Here is a 21,900-nt window from a genome sequence, read left to right as displayed (position 1 = left end):
ACTCTCTTCCCAGACATGTTAAGCAGGAGAATAGTAAATGTCGTTTCAAAATCGTGGTAAAACAACATTTTCAACCAAAGAAATTGACATTCCCTAATAGATTGTGTGTACGTAAATGAAAATGTATGTGTTTGATAAAGGGATAGGTATATATGGATGAAAAGGCATGTGTCTGATAGGGATATATTATTAAAATATTGTATAATTGGCTGATATGAACATAGATAATGTATGTAAAAGCTAAATAGTATAGTATGCTGTATTGTATTATGAATGAATTATGAGTAGGAATTATTGTATTGTATTATGAATTCATAAGGCGTATATATTGTTATATTGTATTATGAATTTGATTAGGGTTTTTATTGTTGTTTTAATTGTCTGTATGACATGTAAATGTTGTGAGTGTATAAGTCTGTAACTGTATGTTATGTGTTATGGACCCCAGGAAGAATAGCCCCAGCACTGCTGTGGCTAATGGGGATCCAAATAAACTTAAACTTAAACTTTGCAAAATTGCCATCATCACTCTCAGAGTCAGACTCGGGTAAAGGAGGACTCTGCGATAGGCTACGTCTGACATGTCCTCGCCTTCTTCATCCTTACTATCTGACTTGGAGGGAGATCTTTGGAAGCTCAAGATGTTGAGTAATCAGAACTGTGTTCAGTTTCAGAGGTACTTAGGTCCCCATCACATTCAGGGTCAGACTCAACTTCACATGAAGGTGTCATTTGTGGCCTCGGGTTCTGATCCCTGGTCTGAATGTCGCTGTCCTCCTCCTCTGGGGCAGAGAAAATGGCACAGTGGGCATAATTGATGTTCTTCGCCTTTAGGAAACTGTTGAAAGAGTCAAACACCTCTATGTCAGAGGAGGCAGACGCCGCTGCTAGTTTTGAGGTGGAGTCTAGATCCATGGATTGTTCACGTTGCAGATCTTCATGTTCCAACCCTTCCTCTTTAAGTGAAGCTTCAGTCTTCACCGCACTTTCACACTGTGAAGAGTTAAAGAGTGCATGTTTAGAGGATTCAGTATGTTATTATAGGCTCAAATCTCTGATTCATACATCCCATGCATACTGATGTGGATACACAGATACTGAGGCCGGTATTAAAGATGATACCAGGCTAAAATACTGCAGGTACTTAGTTAGTAAATACAGAGAAGTCAGATTTAACTTTAGTTAGTAAATATAGATAAGTCAGATTTAACTTCAGTTAGTAAATACAGAGAAGTCAGATTTTACTTCAGTTAGTAAATATAGAGAATAGGCAGATTTAACTTCAGTTATTAAATACAGTATAGTTAATAGTCCGATTTAATTTCAGTTAGTAAATATAGAGAAGTCAGATTTAATTTCAGTTAGTAAATATAGAGAATAGTCAGATTTTTCCTCAGTTAGTAAATATAAAGAATAGTCATATTTTACCTGTTTGTAAATATAGATAGATGATTTAATTGCAGTTAGTAAATATAGAGAATAGCTACTGATGTTTATATGATATGGACCTACCGTATGACTCCTACAATGTGATTGTAAGGAGGAAAGATTATTCACACATCCTTACGTGAACATATTCTGTACACTATGTTCTCAGTCACTCTATAGCCATGAATGCACTCCTGTCTCTGCTCAGTATCTGCTTCTGACACTATAAGGTAAACGGCCTATGATATATAAACAGCAATGGGAGATGTACCTTATTATGGATATGGACATAGACGAGACACAGTATATGCATCATGAGAACTTACATGTCCGAATTTACATGTTAAATATGTATCAAGTAATATGACTCTCTGTCATGTCTGTGAGAGATATAAAACATTACTGTGTTACGGTCTCTTCTATCCTCTGCTCTTTATCCTCTCCTCCCTTCTTCCCCACTCTATTACTGATGAAAGAGCATTTTTACTTCACAAACTGTATGGATCCATATTAGGGATTTTGGGGAAATATCTAATAGCAATGATTCTGACAGATATTGCGATTGCGATTCAATTTGCGCACAGACACACTTCAGCTAATGAAGTAAAATGTTTATCATCATCAACTATCCAGTTCGTTTTTATAGTGTAACGTTTTGATACTTAAATGTTAATTGAACGTACAGTAGAGAGGGAGGGAGGGAGGGAGGGAGGGAGAGAGAGAGAGAGAGAGAGAGAGACAGGCTCAGCCCCGCCCGCCACCCCTTTCGCTACTATTGAAACTGCTGTTTTCTGTCTGTGAGCAGGGTTAGCTAGCTTAGCTTAGTTAGCACTGTGGCTAACGTTAGTTTACCCCGATGTGAGCATCAGGAATGACGAGGATGCAAAGCTTGTTAGACGCATTGGAGTTTTCACTGCACATAGAAACAGCGCGGGGAAAAAAGCAGGGACTTATTTTGGGTTGCAAAATACGACCAAATAGGCACACTCTGGAGCCCTGCTGTAACGTCTTCACACACAGGCGTTTCACCAGCTGTTGTTGTTGGGCGTATACGTAGCTACCTTGGGCTACTTCTGATTGGTGAGCAATGAGAGCACAGCACTTCTGATTGGTAAGCATGACTGGCACGCAAGAAAAAACCTTGAATCAGACTCGCTGTATAACGTATCCCAAATCGCAGGCTTTGCGATTTGCTAATTGCGTCATTTCAAATCACGATTTCGATTTAAAATTGATTAATTGTTCAGCCCTAATCCATATTATAATAAACAATATTATTGAACTTTAGGAATTGTCTCCTAATCATTCGGATATTCCTTTCAATATTAGTATTCCAATTTCTATTCTTTTTTTGTATCCACTTTTTCTCCTCCTGTTTTTCTGTGTTTTTCTCCCATCCCAATTTAGTCGTTATGCCAATTCCCCCCTCCCCTTCCTGGTTGTTGCTCGCATGTGCCCCCCACTGGTCGGTCTAGGGATCCCTGAAGTCTATCAGATGCTTCCTCCGAGACATAGGAGACAGCCAGGAGCATCTTTTCACCTGCCAGCGCGGACTCTCATTGGTGAGGTGTAACGTGTGGGAGGTCACACTACCCTCAACTTCTCCCTCCCTCGCTGTGCAGGCGCCCTGACCGAGCTGTAGGAGTCGCTGTTTACAACGAACAGAATACCACCCCACCGGCTTCCCTCCCGCTGATTCTGCCAATTGAGCCAGTATGACTGCCGGCCAAGCCGGAGGCAACACTGACAGCCGGATTTGATACCAGTGTCTCTCGCGTTGGTGACGAGCGCTTAGTCCGCTGCGCCACCCAGCCACCTCCAATTTCTATTCTTAATACCTCGAACCACAGATCTTGATTTACATCGAAACACATCATTACAGTTATATAACCACCTGCTTAAACAGTGGCTCAGGAGGTAGAGCGGTCGTCTGGTAATCAGAAGGTTCCCGGTTAGACTCCAGCTCGTCCTGGGTAGTGTGTCGAAGTGTCCTTGAGCTAGACACATAACCCCTAACTGCTCTTGATAAGTAGGTTGGCACCTTGCATGGTGGTGGCCTCCGCCGTCTGTAGTGTTTTTTAAGTTCTCCCATCGTCTTGAAGCTCTTCCCACACTGGTCACAGCAGTAAGGTTTCTCTCCCGTGTGTACCATGTGGTGTCTTTTAAGGTCTCTCATCGTCGTGAAGCTCTTCCCACACTGGTCACAGCAGAACGGTTTCTCTCCTGTGTGTACCATGTGGTGTAGTTTAAGATCTGCCTTTCTCTTGAAGCTCTGCCCACACTGGTCACAGCAGTAAGGTTTCTCTCCTGTGTGTACCATGTGGTGTCTTTCAAGAACTCCCTTTCTCTTGAAGCTCTTCCCACAATGGCCACAGCAGTATGGTTTCTCTCCTGTGTGTACCATGTGGTGTTGTTTAAGCTCTGGCATCGTCTTGAAGCTCTTCTCACACTGGTCACAGCAGTACGGTTTCTCTCCTGTGTGTACCATGTGGTGTCGTTTAAGCTCTGCCTTTGTCTTGAAGCTCTCCCCACACAGGTCACAGCAGTAAGGTTTCTGTCCTGTGTGTACCATGTGGTGTTGTTTAAGCTCTGCCTTTGTCTTGAAGCTCTCCCCACACTGGTCACAGCAGTAAGGTTTCTCTCCTGTGTGTACCATGTGGTGTCGTTTAAGCTCTGCCTTTGTCTTGAAGCTCTCCCCACACTGGCCACAGCAGTAAGGTTTCTCTCCTGTGTGTACCATGTGGTGTCTTTCAAGACTTCTCTTTGTCTTGAAGCTCTTCCCACAATAGCCACAGCAGTATGGTTTCTCTCCTGTGTGTACCATGCGGTGTAGTTTAAGTTCTCTCATCATCTTGAAGCTCTTCTCACACTGGCCACAGCAGTATGGTTTCTCTCCTGTGTGTACCATGTGGTGTCTTTCAAGATTTGTCTTTGTTTGGAAGCTCTTCCCACAATGGCCACAGCAGTATGGTTTCTCTCCTGTGTGTACCATGTGGTGTAGTTTAAGATGTGACTTTCTCTTGAAGCTCTCCCCACACTGGTCACAGCAGTAAGGTTTCTCTCCTGTGTGTACCATGTGGTGTAGTTTAAGATCTGCCTTTCTCTTGAAGCTCTGCCCACACTGGTCACAGCAGTAAGGTTTCTCTCCTGTGTGTACCATGTGGTGTAGTTTAAGATCTGCCTTTCTCTTGAAGCTCTGCCCACACTGGTCACAGCAGTAAGGTTTCTCTCCTGTGTGTACCATGTAGTGTATTTTAAGATCTGCCTTTCTCTTGAAGCTCTTCTCACACTGGTCACAGCAGTACGGTTTCTCTCCTGTGTGTACCATGTGGTGTATTTTAAGCTCGGACTTTGTCTTGAAGCTCTCCCCACACTGGCCACAGGAACGACGTCTCAATTCCTCCATGTCTCTATTGGTTGCCGGGCAGAAGGACAGGGGGTGGATCTGGGGAACAGAGAGACAGAAACATTCAAATGAAGAGATAGCCTTAGACTGCCACAGTTTACAAACCTATGTGTAGATGTATACTTTAAGACCTTCTGAGGAACCGTGCCTTACAATGAAATTACAGAGGTGACTGTTCATTCTCCACTGGACACATAGCATGAGGTGACTGTTCATTCTCCACTGGACACATAGCATGAGGAGGAGAGGTGGCTCTAACAGAGAGGAGGAGAGGTGGCTCTAACAGAGAGGAGGAGAGGTGGCTCTAACAGAGAGGAGGAGAGGTGGCTCTAACAGAGAGGAGGAGAGGTGGCTCTAACAGAGAGGAGGAGAGGTGGCTCTAACAGAGAGGAGGAGAGTTGGCTCTAATCTCCTCCTCTGAGATTTTTTTGCCTAAAGCCTATTTCCCGTATTGTCACGTACGTGGGTTGTTCATTATCATTATTGCCATATTTGTAACACCATGTAAACATCAGGTTAGTATATGTAATGTGTTATTTTGTTTATATGTGATGTGTGTCATCTTCTAAAAACCCCTTTTTCTTTCTCCCCTTCCCAGATGCCACTCGTCTCACTGATTGGGCTGATTGCACCTGCTGATTTGCACCTGGGGGCAGTCAGTCTGGGACACGTTATTTTTTTCTGTAGCCGCATTTTGCGGAGACGCTCTCGGATTGGCCACTTCATGTGACATGTGCGCCCAATCGTGTGACGCCTGTTTCTACACCGGTTAAGCTTAGGCACTCTTTCGAAGTTGGTTAAGGTTAGAGTTTGTCTTAGAGCATGGCGATAGAACGCCAGCCCTGATTCCAAACTCTAACCAACTTCGAAAGAGTCGCCTAAGCTTAACCAGTGATAAACTAGGCGTTAGGTAGTTTGCAGGCTGTTAGACCCGGAAATGGGCAAAGACACAGCTCGTCACGCGATTGGGCGCACATGTCAGTGGCCAAACAGAGAGCGTCAGTCAGTGGCCAATCAGAGAGTGTCTCCGCAAAATGCGGATACGGAAAAAAATAACGCGCCTGGGACGAGTGGTTATTAACCTGGAAGATGACACACATCGGGGCGCCTCATTGTGTCACTGGCTAGTGATCACGGTGTTGGAGGTTGCCTTTATCTGCCACTGTTGTGGAACTGTGTTTTTTTTCCACTATTGTATTATATTGGCCTTGTCTCCATAATTGTATGGGACTGTGTGTTCATCCGGTTCACACTGCTACCTGGTAGGTGTCTGTGCTAGCGTTGCTACAAGGGGAGGAAATTAGGCCATTTTACTCGCCAAATGAGAGTATTTTCTATGTTTGGCGAGTGATTCATGAAGACCACTCGCCACACTGGCGAGTAAAGAAAACAAAACAAAAAAGGATCGGTTCATATTGCGATACTCTTATTTTGAAAATCCGGCGAGTCGTATCCGCTGGATACGAATAGTAGTGTGAAATGCTGTGTAGCTCTGTACAGCACAGCAGAGCGCCTATTTTGCGACCCGATATAAGTCTGTGCTGTCTTTTCCCGCAACGGGTCAAATGCATCTAACATGCTTTGCATCGTCGCCATTCCTTTATGATCACGTTGCGTTAAATATTTAAATTAACGTTACGTTAGCTGCTTACGCTAACTAAGCTAAGCAGCTAACCCTGAGAGAGAACAGGAGACGGAGAGGGGAGGCAGTCTACCTTTCTGTGTGGGGACTGGGGGAGGGGCACTCTGTGTGTGTGTGTGTGTGTGTGTGTGTGTGTGTGTGTGTGTGTGTGTGTGTGTGTGTGTGTGTGACAAAGACATACAAAGAAGTAATTATCACAATTAGCGATTTCTCCCATTACCTTTTCCCCTACTTGTGTTGCTGTGGGTTTCAATCGCCATTATAATAAATATCATTTACTATTTTGGAAAAACTCATTTGTTTGTTTCTTGCCTGCCGGGAGCTGTGCTTAAAGCACCTACTGGACGGGCTGGTTTCATGTACAGCCCGCTCCAGCTATATTCCATATGGTCATCAGTAGGGCTGACCTTCAAAGCTTTTTTTGGCAATCGAAGCTTCGGGGCCGAGCTTCGATTTCAATTCGAAGCTTCGAGAAATAAAATAAAAATAAAAAAAATTATAATATATATATATTTTTTTTTAATCTTATGTTGTGGGACTTGTACAGCACTTTGGTAAACTTTGTTGTTTTTAAATGTGCTCTATAAATAAAGTGGATTGGATTAATTAATTAAGTAGCCCCTTTCGTGATAAGGTTTCACTCGGCTGCGCTTCCTGGGTGCAGTGGGGCTGCTCTCACAGCCAACGACATGACATTACATAATTATGTTGCAACCTTCGTCTATCAAGCAAACAATTATATTATATTTAATTTATAATTATATCAGACAATGCACCTACAAAAGCAGATGATTACAATTAAATTAGCCAACTTGGTAGTCATAGCAGTATAGGCATAGCCTTATTAATGTTTTGTGTGGCGTCGCCGTCGTGTACAACGATACTTAAGTTGTTTAGGTGATTTGACAAAGTTGTTGTAGAGTTGTGATATGCCATTTTCTTCTGGCATATCTGGCACTCGGCTTTTTGGGCATTGTCTTTGCATATTTTAAAGTGTAACCACACGTCTGATGACTTCTTCGTCGACATGTCTGCTGCACATGTCCTTGTTGTTTTCAACACAGATAATCTCCACGTGCTTGTTGTAGAGAGGTGAAGTCGAGGCGCCGCTTACTTTCGTTTCATTGGAATGGAGGCGGGAAGGCGCCGCTTACTTTCGTTTCATTGGAATGGAGGCGCGAGATTTGAGGCAAAAAAAATTAAAAAAGTTACTTCGATTTTTTTTAATGTTCGAAGCTCGTGCCATCGAACCAAGCTTCGAAGCTTAGAAGTATTTAAGACAGCCCTAGTCATCAGACCTTTGTACATGACACGTATACACAAGTATAGACATGGGTAATCGCGATGGCGATGCGATCACTGGGAATTATTCTTTTTGGAATACCCTCTGGCTAAGGTATTTTACCGAACCTGAAACATGTTTTGTAACGATCACAGTGTTTTACAGGATATAAAACATGCTCGACAAACACAATCGCAGTTTCTAGTCCCCCCCCCCCCCCTTGATGATTTTGTGAAGACACATATGTACATGGTATATACCTTTGATTTGAGAGTATTTGGGGTTTCAGGCGATCAACCAGAACGATTTTGGCTTATTGCATATAACGCGTCATATCTCGCAATCTATGAAAAAATACTATTATTTTGGAAAGGGGCGATGTTTTGTAGAAATGAACTGATTAGTCAGTAATGGACTATGAACAATGCCTGTCAAATGAGCCATACTATTGTCTCCATAGCTATAGTACAGAACACATGATGGGTCTGCAACAGCGTTTCCGTTAGCCGGTAATTACCGGTATTTGTCCGGCAAAATCTCCTGAAGTCCGACATATTTAATTTCTCCGGTCTTAATGTCCGGTGAAAATAATTCCCTGAGTCTAAGCACAATTTGATTATTTGAATTGTATTAAAATAGGCTAAAATTAAATAGCCTATGCGATGAACGAAACGATCATTACATTTGTTTCCTCGTTGCTTCTAATAATGACAACGACGTTGTCAGCGAGAGCTTTAAAAACGTAGGTCTCGGTTCGCTTCATCGGACCAAACGCGAACCAAATATAGGAAGTGATTATTATTACCACTGCTCGCAGCACTCACTGCAAAACAAGCACACTGCATCTAATCTCTCTATCTATCTATCTATCTATCTATCTATCTATCTATCTATCTATCTCTCTCTCTCTCTCTATGTCTGTGCATCTTGGGAAGAAGGAAGAAAAAACGCGGCTTATTATTATTACCGAGGCGCGCGGCTTATTATATTATTAAAACGGCTACTTGTGGGCACTCATAAAAACACCGTGGTCTACAAGTTGTTTAGCGAGAGGATGGTGGTAGGTAATGTGCTTCAATAGAACAATGGATCAATGCCATGTCAAAACTCGGCTCCGCTGATCTGGGCTCCGCAGTACACACACAGACACACACACACACGCGCGCGCGCACACACAGGATCGCAGCCACACACACATTTCCACTGTCCAATAGACAAGCGCCCTTTTCGACCGCGTGACATTGAGGTGGAGAGAGTAGTCACGCAAACCACGATAATGTTGCAGTCTCTCTGCTTTCTCAGTTCTTCGCTTGATATAATTAATACAAATGTCCAATATAACGGAATTCGTTAGCTCATAAAAATGTGATTATAACAGACTGCTGTTCAGTGTCGGACCGACTGCCACATACGCGGTCTATTTTATTTCAAGTCAGCAGCAGCACGGAGACGGAGTATCGAGGGACTTATTTTATTTGGAATATATTAATGACTGTATACGCAAAAGTAGCCTAGTTTTAAGTAATAATATTATAAATCTACATGCCTTGAGGATGACATGAGCCTGCCTATCAATTGTTTTAAAGCTCAATAAACTATGACCGGAATTAATCTCATTTGTCCGGTAGTTGAAATCTTGCAGGTCACGGAGACCGGCAACAATTTTTTCTAACGGAAACCCTGGTCTGCAAACATCGCTAAAATGGTCAATAACGCTGGCGCCAGGCGGTACAGATGGGGAAAGTGAGTGGCGCCCAAAGAGTTAACCTCTTAAGCCCAGAGCCATATTTTCTGAAAATCCGCCTAAAATACATACCTAAGTAAATGGAATATTGCTCCACTTCTACAAGGTCAATTTGCATATTCTTGGTATCTAGGGACATCTATGGACCTCAGTGAATGTATTCCCACTGTCAGAAATAGTATGTCTATTACTAGGCTTGCTTAAATTGTGATGAAACAAGGAGAATACGAATTATGATTTTTTTCTTTGCATCTTTGACAGTGAATAACACCATGCTAAAAATGACCCGACATGAAAAACTGCCACTGATCTCGTTCAGTACCCTCTTGAGATCATGTGTACAAAAAATCTAAGGAAGTGAATAAAGGGAAGATGATTAAACAAAAGGTTTTGTAGATAAAGTACTGAATTCTCCCATCCGGACCAATGCTATTTGAAATATTATTATAGAATAGCAGGCTTATAAATTACCTTATTATAGCCAATTCACACATTTATGGATTGTGCCAAATCTTATATTTCAAATGCCCGAGTTCAATTTGGATTTAGTATCACCAGGCGTGCATAAGAACAGATCATGAAAACTACTGTATGTACAGTAGCTTTTTAATTTTTGCCAGGGTGGCACCATTTTGAAACTAATTTCAAATCTAATTGTTGCTACATGCTAAAAATAGGGAACAGAAACTAACTGTGCTTCAATATATACCAATAACGTTAAGTTTTGTGGTTTATTATCCCGAGTAATAAGAGATATAAAAAAAATTCATACATGAGTAATTTGCTTGAAACCCCATAGAGGTCTTTGGGAAGTGTCGTTTCGGAAAGATTCCAACGCTCATCGAAAGCTGTCGGTGTCCTCTTTAAAATGGCCACAAAAGAACCCCAGGCAGGCCCGGTTCAGCAAAATGGGAGGCATTGACAGTCGAGGAATGCCAAAACGCATTCGATGAACTATGCCTGGCTGCGCAGGAAGGCGTAGAGTTCCCTGCAACCACCCTGGACAGGCTTGTGGTCCACAAGGATGAGTACTCCAAGCTCTTACTGTACCACGGCCGGGCCCAAACCATGGCCTAGGAATGGCCCGGATTCGGAATGCCCTTACTTCCCTACAGGGAGTGGGTCAGCGTTCTCCTGGCAGGAGAAGCCCACAGGGCCAACCACGAGGGCGCTGCTGGAACCAACTCACATATGAGGAACGAGGCTTGGACCGAAGCATGACCTTTCCGCTGCCATCCTTTCCGATGGTGGCGTGCTCAGGGACCCAGTTTCCGCAGGTGCCACTTACGCGTCTGCGATTGGGCAGGGCCGATACAAGTCCGCCGCCGTGTGGACTTGTGTGGCGGTTTATGTTCAGTTGGCAGTCGTGTGTAGTCGCATTCTAATGTGGGGGCCGACAACGCTGAGGACGTAGAGGATTGCCTGTTTCTGGCACAGTTTAGGATGTCGAGGATTGCTTGTTTCTGGCACAGTTTAGGACGTCGAGGATTGCCCGTTTCTGGCACAGTTTAGAACGTTGAAGATTGCCCATTTCCGGCTTAACTTGCATATTTTTTCACGGATGCCATTGAACTACCACTGTAGATGGAGCAAGAGTTGTATTTTTGTTTCCCTTAATATAAGTCCATTTGTATGGGTAGAACACTTTGTATGGTTTGGGTAGTTTTCTGAGCCCTTACGGCCAGAATACTAGGTGGAGAATTATTCTACGTTATTCCTACAGAGAGATAATTATTATTATTGTTATTCCTATAGAGACATTTTGCAAGTATTATTTATTGTCTGGTGCCGCCTAGTGGGCATTTACCGGAACGTGTGTCTGAGACTAGGGCTGGGCGATATGACGATATTATATAAATATCGGGTACAGTTCATTAACGATACACCTTTTTAACGTATCGTGGATATCGTGATGTTTTGCCCAAGAGGATTGTGTCGCGTCAATCTGGTCCACACGTTCAAACTTTTGAACAACGCCGCCCCCACACACACACTACTGCATCAAAGTTACTACTTATGATTAACAAAGGCATTCGTTTTGTGGCATTAAAGTTATATAGTTACACGTTCAATAACATCAGCGTATTTACCCGAACATAACAACGTCCGAGGACAACCTAGATAGATAGCAAGCATTACTCGTTCATATCTCAGCCCGTGCTGAGTTGTGCCCATTCTGCGGTCTGTTAATAAAGTTTTCAATCAGACAGATGTATGGAAAGGCTTTTATTATAACATTCGTTGCAGTAAAATCTAGGGATGCCCCGATCACGTTTTTTGCCACCGATACCGATCACCGATCGTCGTGAGCCATATCGGCCGATACCGATCCGATACCGATTGTTTTGATTAAAAAGAAATTAAAAATTATTTTATATAAAACGTTTTTTTTTTTTTTTTATAAAATATATATATTATATAATTAGACTTGTACTTGTATTATCTGCGAGACATCGCCACCACGCAACAAGTCAAAATGCTCGCTATCTGCAAACAGCTCCACTGTCTGTGTGTACTCTAGTAGCCTCCAGCTCCAAAAAGGATTCTCCGGCGCTGCAGCGGGACCCTATTGGTAACGTTACTGTGATTTGGTCATTTCACATTCAGCAAGCCCTCAGCTCGAATACGCATTAAATCAATGTTATAAGACATTGATATCAAGAGCTATCTGTAGCTACTGCTAGCCGGCTAGATGACGTTAAGACAGAACTTTAGTTCAATGGGACATTTCGTTTTGAACAGTAAACTAACGTCAGCTAACGCAAGCTAACACAAGCTAACGGAGGTATGAACATGGACTACTAGACTTTCTGGATCATTTGTTGATATCAGGAGCTATCGGTAGCTAGCCGGCTAAATACCGTTAGACAATGCCTACTAAACGTGAATAGTTGACTGGGTAATTTTGTTTAAACAGTAACGATAGCTAGGTAGCTAACATTAGCGCAGGTCGAATGCACTACAGACTCGAGCAGAGGAGCCGCCTCTCAGTCCTCAGTGTTTACAAACTCTACACGGGGGCGGGCGGGGCTAGGGAGGAGGAGCAGCGGCAGTTTGCAGGTCGTGTGTGTCTGAGACAGACAGCGAGTGAGAGCTTCGCTTGATCGGTTTCCGCTATCGGCGAATATGACTCATTATCGGAATTCACAGATTGCATATTTATACTGAGTATCGGCCGATAACGATCGGTGGCCGATCGATCGGGGCATCCCTAGTAAAATCATTATGCCTCGTTTAGTCATCTGCGGAGCGCTGGTAATCTACTCGTCGGCCGCGGGGAGCTAACGTTGTTGTTGAGCTCTCGTCAAAATCAATGGAGGACATTCTGGAAGTAAAAAACGAATACACGCTTGCCGATTGGTGCTAAGAACAGCAGGGCGGGTGCAAGCGGTGTGATGTAATTGGCAGACTCGACTGTCAATCAAAATTATTCTGTTGCCGGCTGAATGATTGAATGAATGGACACTTTATTAACAGATTGCAGAATGGGTACAATACAGTACAGCTCAATACAACAACAGTGGACTGGAGGATGAAGACCAGAAAAAGACTTTCGGCTTTTTTACATAAGGGTCCTCCATTTTCAATTCATCAAAACATTTAGAGACATACAAATATACAGTAGTTTCATAAAAATGCTAAAATGCTATTGATTGATTGATTTAAAACTTTATTAACATATTGCAGAATGGGTACAGTACAGCTCAATACATACAATTGTTAAGGGGATGCAGACCAGAGAAAGACTTTCGTCTTGTTTACATCAGGGTCCCCCATTTTCAATTCATCATATTTCATATCTAAATCATATAATATCTCATTGCTAAATATATGCAATATATAATCTAATAATCCAATAATCTAAATCTAATATATAATATAAAAATGCTAAATGCATGGGTATTTTATTTTGTCTTTAATGTTGCAAACTCAAATACTGTCTTGGTAAGCCTCATAATGAATTGTTTGGGGAAAAAAAGAAAAACATCGTGATGTGTATCGTGTATCGCCGAAAGGTCAGAAAATATCGTGATATCATATTTAGGCCATATCGCCCAGCCCTATCTGAGACTGTGGACAGGTGAGCTGCTTCAGCGTCGGCACAACGCACTATTTAAGCGACACTCATAGCCATAGGCCTGTAATGAGAAAAGCCCCGTGGGCGATCTAACTGGCTAACGGTACGTTGCGTTGTATGCGCTGATTATGTTTGTAATTATCATTTATATATATGCATAGCACATGTGGCTAATGAATGCCGTTTTGTTTCCTGTTTGTATAGGTAAATAATCTGACTATTAACTGACGGTAAAGTGACTAATGACTGATGAATACTGCTGTCTAAAGACTACCAGTAATCTAATGGCTACTAATGACTAATGCTACTAGCTACCTGCTGTACTCTAATTGACCACCTGGTGGCTGTTTGCCAATGACGTTGGAGTTTGAGTGTTTGGATGCTATATCCTAATAAATAACATTCAAGCAGATGTCGGAATTATTTCCTTTGGTCCGTATTAAAACAGTTGATCGCCTGCACCCTTCCAAAGGGGAGGTCTAGTTGACACATTGACAGTGACCGACTAGGTATTTGGACACCTATGTTACTCTATTTCATTATCACTAAAAGTGAATTGTCCTTATTGTATCAGAAACTTCAGAATGTTATCTTTCAAAAGAGACCAGGCTCATGCATGTGCTATAAGTATATAAAGTATAAAGATCAGCTTTGCAAAAAAAGTATGCAGTCCTCAAGTTCAAGTTTAAAAATTTCCACTTTTCTGGGCGCCAGTTAAGAGGTTAATGAATATAACTTGTCAGTTTCTTTTTTTTAAACTTTATTTTTTAGCGTTTATCGCTTTTCTGGTCAAGCATGACCGACAGAAACAGGTTGAATGGGATAAAGAGCAGGGGAAGACACTGAGAAAATACGGCGGGTCCGGGAATCGAACTCGTGTACCCCAGATCCGTGACGAGCACGGTTGTCCCCGACGCCGAAATAGCGCCGAGGTACGCGGTGAGCTACGGGAGCTCCCTGACTTGTCAGTTTCATCAACATAAATAATCCAATGAGGGCACGGTTGGTACGAAAGGGATGGTGATGATGTCTTGATGGAGCGCCAAGTGGATGCAGATAAGCTACATCATTTATGATAAATGTTTTATTTTAATAATAAAAAATTCAAATGTTGATTTAGAATCCGAATGCCAACGTTATGAATGAAGCTTCTAACTATTCGGTACAGCCCTAGCTTTTATACAGGTGATGGCGGCTACCAGCTCCAGCCATGGCTGATGACTCCTGTGCGTAATCCTGCCAACATGGGAGAGGCAATGTGCGGTGTGATCGAGCGCACATTTGGCATCTAAAGCCGGTTTAGATGCCTGGATCGTAGCGGTGGGGCAATGCTATATCGTCGCCCCAAAGCACACCACTCCTTTGGGTGCTGGGTTAGGTAATAATCACAATAAAGAGAATAGAACCCGCAGACTCATATGCTCCAGAATAAACTTCATTTATAATGTTTAGTCAGGTCCACGGGGAGTAGACGCGGGAAACACGGTCAATGAAAAGTCTATTCTGGAGGATAATGCGGGTTCTATTCTCTTAACTCAGGGGTCGGCAACCTTTACTATCAAAAGAGCCATTTTGCCCCCTCCTGCATGAAATAAAATTCACCTGGAGCCGCAAAACCTATTTACCCTTAAAATGAAGATAAGACAGTGTATAACGTTTTATATATATGTCAGTGTTTCCCTTATATGCATTCAGCAGCGGCGCAGCTGCTATGAACTAGACTATTACAAATTAAAATAAATTAATTAATAAATATTAAAATTATGTATCATCATTTCATTTGGGCTGTGGGGGGGCTTAATGTAAAAGACTGACCTGAGGAAAAGGCTGCAGGGAGACCATCTGGCCGCTTGTATGCGTCTCAGCATCAATGGGCCCCTACCAGTGAATTCCCCACCAAAGAGCCCTGGAGCTTTTCTTTCAAAAGCCCAGGAAAATGAAATGCTCTAAGGCAGAATGTAGCCTATGCCACTGAGACTTCTTAGGTGTAAAGTGCTGTTGTAGTGTTATGATTTGTGTATGTTAGACATTTAGTATTTATATTATCTATTAAATCATCTATATCTATGTTCAATACAAATAGTGTACAAGTGTTGAGGCATGTCATTAATCTTGACATTTACTTTGATTACAACTACACTGCAAAAAAAAGTATCTTATGAAGTGAACATATCTTATATTTTTTTTACAATAAGTCTATATTGAGTAGGATTATCTTGAATTATCTTATCCCACTGGCAGATAATTTAGCTTTTTTTTCCTGATTTTGGTCAATTTAATCTTGTTTTAAGAAAATGTTAAAATGACCAAAATCAAGAAGTGAATAAGAAATATTATCTGTGGAATAAGATAATTCTACTCAATATTGGACTTATTGTACCAAATACAAGATATTTTCACTTGATAAGATTTCTTTTTTGCAGTGTACAAATATGCAGCTACCTGGGCCTCCAGAGCACTTCTAGTGTCAGCGGACACACCAAAAACATCCTAGCAAATTCACACACACATGACTCCATGAACATGAACATGAATAAACTATCTCGAACAATTCTAAGGTAGTTTTAAGTTATTTCTCCGGCAGCGTGCGCTAATATGGATTCCGACGGCATGTGCACACGGCCGCACGCACAAATATGGATTCCGGCAGAGTGCGTGCAGCACAGCACCGCTGTTGAATTTTTTTTCGGGGGAAACACTATGTTTATTATATATAGAGACTAGAGGGATTGGAATTTATTCAAAAGCTTATTTCTAGTATGTACCTATTGTTATTTTTCGTTCGGTCTCAAGTGTCGGAGAGGAGACGGGCAGAAATGACAGCTGGCAACAAATCCATTCCGAATAAGAGACAACGGACCCAGTACTTTGTTGGTGGTGTGAAAATATGCCTACAAACATTAAATATCTTTGGAACCGTTTGTATTCAATTATATCTGAATCGGGAGATTATCTTCTGTCAAAATTTTAAGTGCATCTCTCCGTGCATAAAGGCTGGCTGTACAATGGGCATAGAATATGGCATATTATTGAAATAATTGTTCTCTAATGAACACATCTATTTCTATATTTAATATAATTTCATATATACTCAAGTGCGCCGTCGGACAGATTCGGCCGTCAGACGTGCGTAATGGAGAGAGGAGCTCTTGTGGAGAGAACTAGGTCACAAGGTTGCCCTGACGACAGGCAGCTGGACTGCCCTGACGACCGAAAGCTATGTTACCGTCACTTGCGGGGGGATTCCCCAGGCTGGCGAATCCAGCTCACAGCTCCGGGGTTGGTGACGAACGCAATCTCCGCTCGGCCACCTAACCGCCCTTTACGGTTTCACTTTTAATGTTGCTATCGTTTTGGGATGGAATTCTCCGTGCAGACGAGGCTGTAACGACTCCAGACGACTGAGCCCCTCTGTCACACGATTAGCGCATATGTCACATGACGTGCTGTGAAGACCCGCCCTACTCTGCCTCTGATTCGCAGACTGTGGGTGGGGAATGTGATTGGACCAAAGCAGAGTCACTCACAGACAGTGGGTCCAGTCACGCCGCGGGACAGATTCTTGTGTATTTAAAAGTACTGCCAATGTAGCCTTCAGGTGATCGCCATGGATAGAATCAGACATGCTTTGTTTACGCTTCTAGGCTACTGGCGCATACCTGTGATGTAAGCAGTACACGCGACGAGAGCCTTGACAACCCTTTCGTCATCGTTTTATGCGGTTTGACAGTTTAGATGAGAGCGCAAAGGTTTATCGTTTCTAGGAATTCCACCCTGGAAGGTGGTCTCACTTTTTTGCGGTTTCACCCCGTAAAAACACCGTTTCCGTATAAACGAAAGGCACATCCGAAAAAATATTTTTGCGGATTCACCTGCTAGCGTTTCCGTCTAAACGGGGCCTTAGCCACCTGCAGACGGCAGGGAGAGGCGCGGGGTGTTACATATATTTTAGTAGATGAAATATTAAACACTTTAAAATTTCAGTTCACAGTATCACATCAATGTCCAAAATTTAAATAAATTAAAATATATTTATTTCCATATTCTTTTTCAAACCTACAGGGAGCCACTGCAGAGTGGCTAAAGAGCCGCGGGTTGCCGACCCCTGTCTGAACTAAACATTAAATACAACTTAATTTCTCACTCAGAAAATATTCCTAAATGAGAAAATATTTTCACTGGCACAGTGCCTAACTTCGGTCTAAAGATTCAGCACCATGGACAGGTCTGCTCAAAAAAAAATTTTGGGGATGACATGACAAACGAAAGATAGTGACAAAAACAAAGGATGCAATGCGTCATGAAAATACAAATTACGAAATAAACAAAATACAACACGAAATAGAAATGGTGAAAAATACTGCTAAGAGCTTCCCTCTCCCTCATTTCGGGTTTATGTTTTAAACTGCTCCGCGAGCCAACTGCGCTGACATATATCAGGAGCAAATTGCACACCTATGGGCGTGTTTGCGCTAGGATATCATCCGCACAATATGTTCAGTGAATAGCTCGCAAAGACAAATAGAGCAAATAGCGGGCACTAATCGTGCGCAGTTAGGGGTGCTATTAGCGTGCGCAACCCATTCTTTGTGAATTCGCCCCTATGTGACTTCCTTCCCAAGCTGTCTTTTTTTTTTTTTTAATCTTTTTTCCCCTCCATTTTCCTCCGATTTTCTCCCATCCCAATGTTAGTCGTATGCCAATTCCCAATCCCTTCCTGGTTGCTGCGCACTTACCCCCCACAGTCAGATCATCTGGGAGAGTGGAGGCTATCACGTGCTTCCTCCGACACACGTCCAGCCAATCAACAGCTTCTTTTCACCTGGCAGCGCGGATCCTCCCTGAAAGGGCGTAGCGTGTGGAAGGATCACACTATCCCACTCAGATCCTATCCGCGCTTAGCAGGCGCCCCGACCGAACTGTAGGAGTCGCTGTTTACAACGACCCGGACCCACCCCGCCAGCTTCTCCCACCCTCTAATACAGCCAATTGTATTAGTGTGAACGGCCAGCCAAGCTGGTGACAACCCCGGAGCTGTGAGCTGGATTCGAACAGGCGAATACAGCTCACAGCTTCGGGGTTGGTGACGAACGCAATCTCCGCTACGCCACCTAACCGCCCCTTCCCAAGCTGTCTTAAGAAATCTTATGTATAAATGTATTTGCCAGGTAAATTACTCTGTAAATGAGATCTTCTTGGTTTTGTCCTTCAATCCCAGCAGTGGAAACACTGAGACACTTGTCTTTATGCAAGACATTAATCTGTATTTTATTTTATTTTCTTATCTTTTAAACTATGTTTTTTCATGGTGCTTTTATATGTAATCTATTCGATTGTCCTGTCTTTTATATGGACCCGAGTCCGTAATAAAATGTAGATTGACTGACATCCATGAGGTGTTTAGGAATAATAAAAATTAAGAACAAAATTACTTTAAAGAATGTAAATAAAGTAGTAAACCGATCACCTCTGGCAAGCTTGTCTATGTCCAGCAGACCATCCTTGTTGCCACGGGTGATGGGAAGCGTGTGGACGTCTGGACAATCCATTAGGGTTTTCTCTAGACGTTGACACAAAGATGTCCAAAACAAATTCATCATGGTGGACGCAGTGGATTATTTGCCAAAAAACTAAAGGCTAAATTTAATACAGCAGGTTAAGAGAAAAAGCTACCTTCATGTCGTTCATAATGTACTGAAAATAGCCTAAATCTGCCAGACTTCTTTTTGTTGTACTGTACTTGTGCTGTATAATGACAGCTAATCTAATCTAAATGAGGGAAACCTCCACTTCCTAACAAGTTGAAATAAAGGTTTGAAACGGAAAAAAAGGAAATGTTAGCTTTAGGCTAGAGCGTGTTTACTTATGTCTTACTTTCACACTAAACTCTTGAGTCTCTTCTAAGGTTGATTGATTGATTGAAAACTTTATTAACAGATTGCAGAATGGGTACAATACAGTACATCTCAATACACACAATTGTTAAGGGGATGCAGACCAGAGAAAGACTTTCGGCTCTCCAAAACCATGCAACGTAAAATATGATTGTTATAACAGAACAGAACAATCACAAACTGAGAAGGTTTAGTCAAGCAAACAACACATTGGATATGTGACATGATAAAATATGACTTACCAAAGAGCAGATAACTTTGTGTCGCTCCAGATGTGAAAAGGGATGTGGATAATTATATGTACTGACCACAGATATGTAGAATAGTTCTATGTACTGATCACAGACATGTAGGATAGTTCTATGTACTGATCACAGACATGTAGGATAGTTATATGTACTGATCACAGACATGTAGGATAGTTCTATGTACTGTCACAGACATGTAGGATAGTTATATGTACTGATCACAGACATGTAGGATAGTTATATGTACTGATCACACAGACATGTAGGATAGTTCTATGTACTGATCACAGACATGTAGGATATAGTTAACTTATATGTACTTATGTTAATTTACGTATCGTAAATGTCTATCGTCGCTTACTTTATCAATTTTGATTGGAAGCTGGAATCAAAATGCTTGAATGTTCCGAGAGATTGTATCGCAAACTTCGTAACAAAGACCTGCGTCAAGCTAGCGACAACAATCGTTGTTTCCGTTAATACAGTATGTCCATTTGAATATCACCAAAGCCTAAACACCAGCAACACGTAGTCCATAGTAAACTGTAGCTCAATACAGCAGAAAAAGCAGTATAGCATCACTTGTAAAAGGTGTAAGACATTTTAAAACATTGCCTACCTGGTGTTTGGGGCTCGCTATCAATGACGACATTCATTGTATTTCAGACTCGCATCCTGTCGAGCTCCGTGCAGAATCAATGCTACGCAGTCTGCTTCTACACTCTTGAGAGCGCCCTCTGCTGACCTGGAGGTATCGTAACATCTCTCTTCACATAAGCTGAAAGCATAATGTTTCTTTTAGACTAACCACACCTGTGTCTCTTAGACTAACTCAAATAGTGTATTCCTGGGTTATGATAACATCCCATAACCTTAACATCAACCTTAAGCTTACCCCACATTTTGCATAAAACTAAATATTATACTGTAGGGCCTATACTTATAGCACATGCATGAGATGGTCTATTTTGAAAGGTAACATTCTGAAGTTTCTTACACAATAAAGAAAAATCACTTTGAGTGCTAATGTATTAGAGAAACAGATGTTTGAAGTAAACACACTGAAATAAAATATGTTCTCCTTACTTTTGTGTTGACTTGCTGCCAGATGCCTGTTTTTGGGTTCCAGCTGAGAGGTAGGAGCTGAAGTCTTATGTAGTACAAGTTTATAAAAATCCGACAGAAAATGAGTGTTTAACAAAGGGTTTTGTAATGTGTGTACCGCAATAATTCAGCGTGATTATTCAAAATGGCTGTCCACTTCCATTCATTCAGACGTGCGAGTCAAAACAAAGAACAAAAGTCTTCTTCTGCCCCCCAAAGATTCAGTGATTTTATAAAGGAAAAAACACATTATCCTTCCCCATCACACCCCTGGACCCATGCATGCTGAACACATTCACAGGAGTCATTTTTACTTACTGTACTTAGATTGTACTTAGTGTAACAGAGTTAGAAATGATATTTGTTTGCATGTGAATTTTATCTAAATTGAGAAACAGAGCCACCTGGTGACGTGTTGAGGTCATTGTATATCGCGCTGCATGTCTCTGTGGGGACACCGTACCACTACCTACCCAGCAGTCTTATACCCAGTTGCTTGAGGTAGGTTCCCCATTGAAGTGTAGCTCTGCTATTTCACTCATTTCTCTGGTTAGAATTTGTCTAAACATTAAACTGTAGTAACCTAGTGCATAATGCTCACTGTATTACATAATGTAATGATAGCTGTGTTGGTTTGACTGCTGGTATTGGTTCTAGATGTGTGTTGCGTTTTACAAATGTTAGAACTGAGGAAACGTGTCATGGCGCGAATACTTTCTTGTTACAATAATCTTGAGAAGGAAGTATAATGTATCATTTTATGTTACACATGCAGGTCTACCAGATGTACAGTGACCAGGAAAACACTACAGCTGTTTTTATTTCATGTCTTGTTATAGGTATGTGGCTTCATATGCAATGCGAACATGTTATTTTCGACATCATTATATGTTGGGGATCTACTGATGCACTTCCTGCTATGTCCAGCAGGTCGTGCAAGTTTACCAATTTGGTTAATAGACTTAATGGTATTATACTGTGTGTTGGGTAGTGGGTTTGTTATTTTAATTGTTATGAGAATGTAAAATACATGTACTTTTATAAATACTGTGTCATTGAGACATTATAAAAGAG

This window comes from Notolepis coatsorum (assembly GCF_963971535.1).
Source record: "Notolepis coatsorum genome assembly, contig: SUPER_15_unloc_7, whole genome shotgun sequence".
Lineage (NCBI taxonomy): Eukaryota > Metazoa > Chordata > Actinopteri > Aulopiformes > Paralepididae > Notolepis > Notolepis coatsorum.
This window is presented reverse-complemented; position numbering follows the sequence as displayed.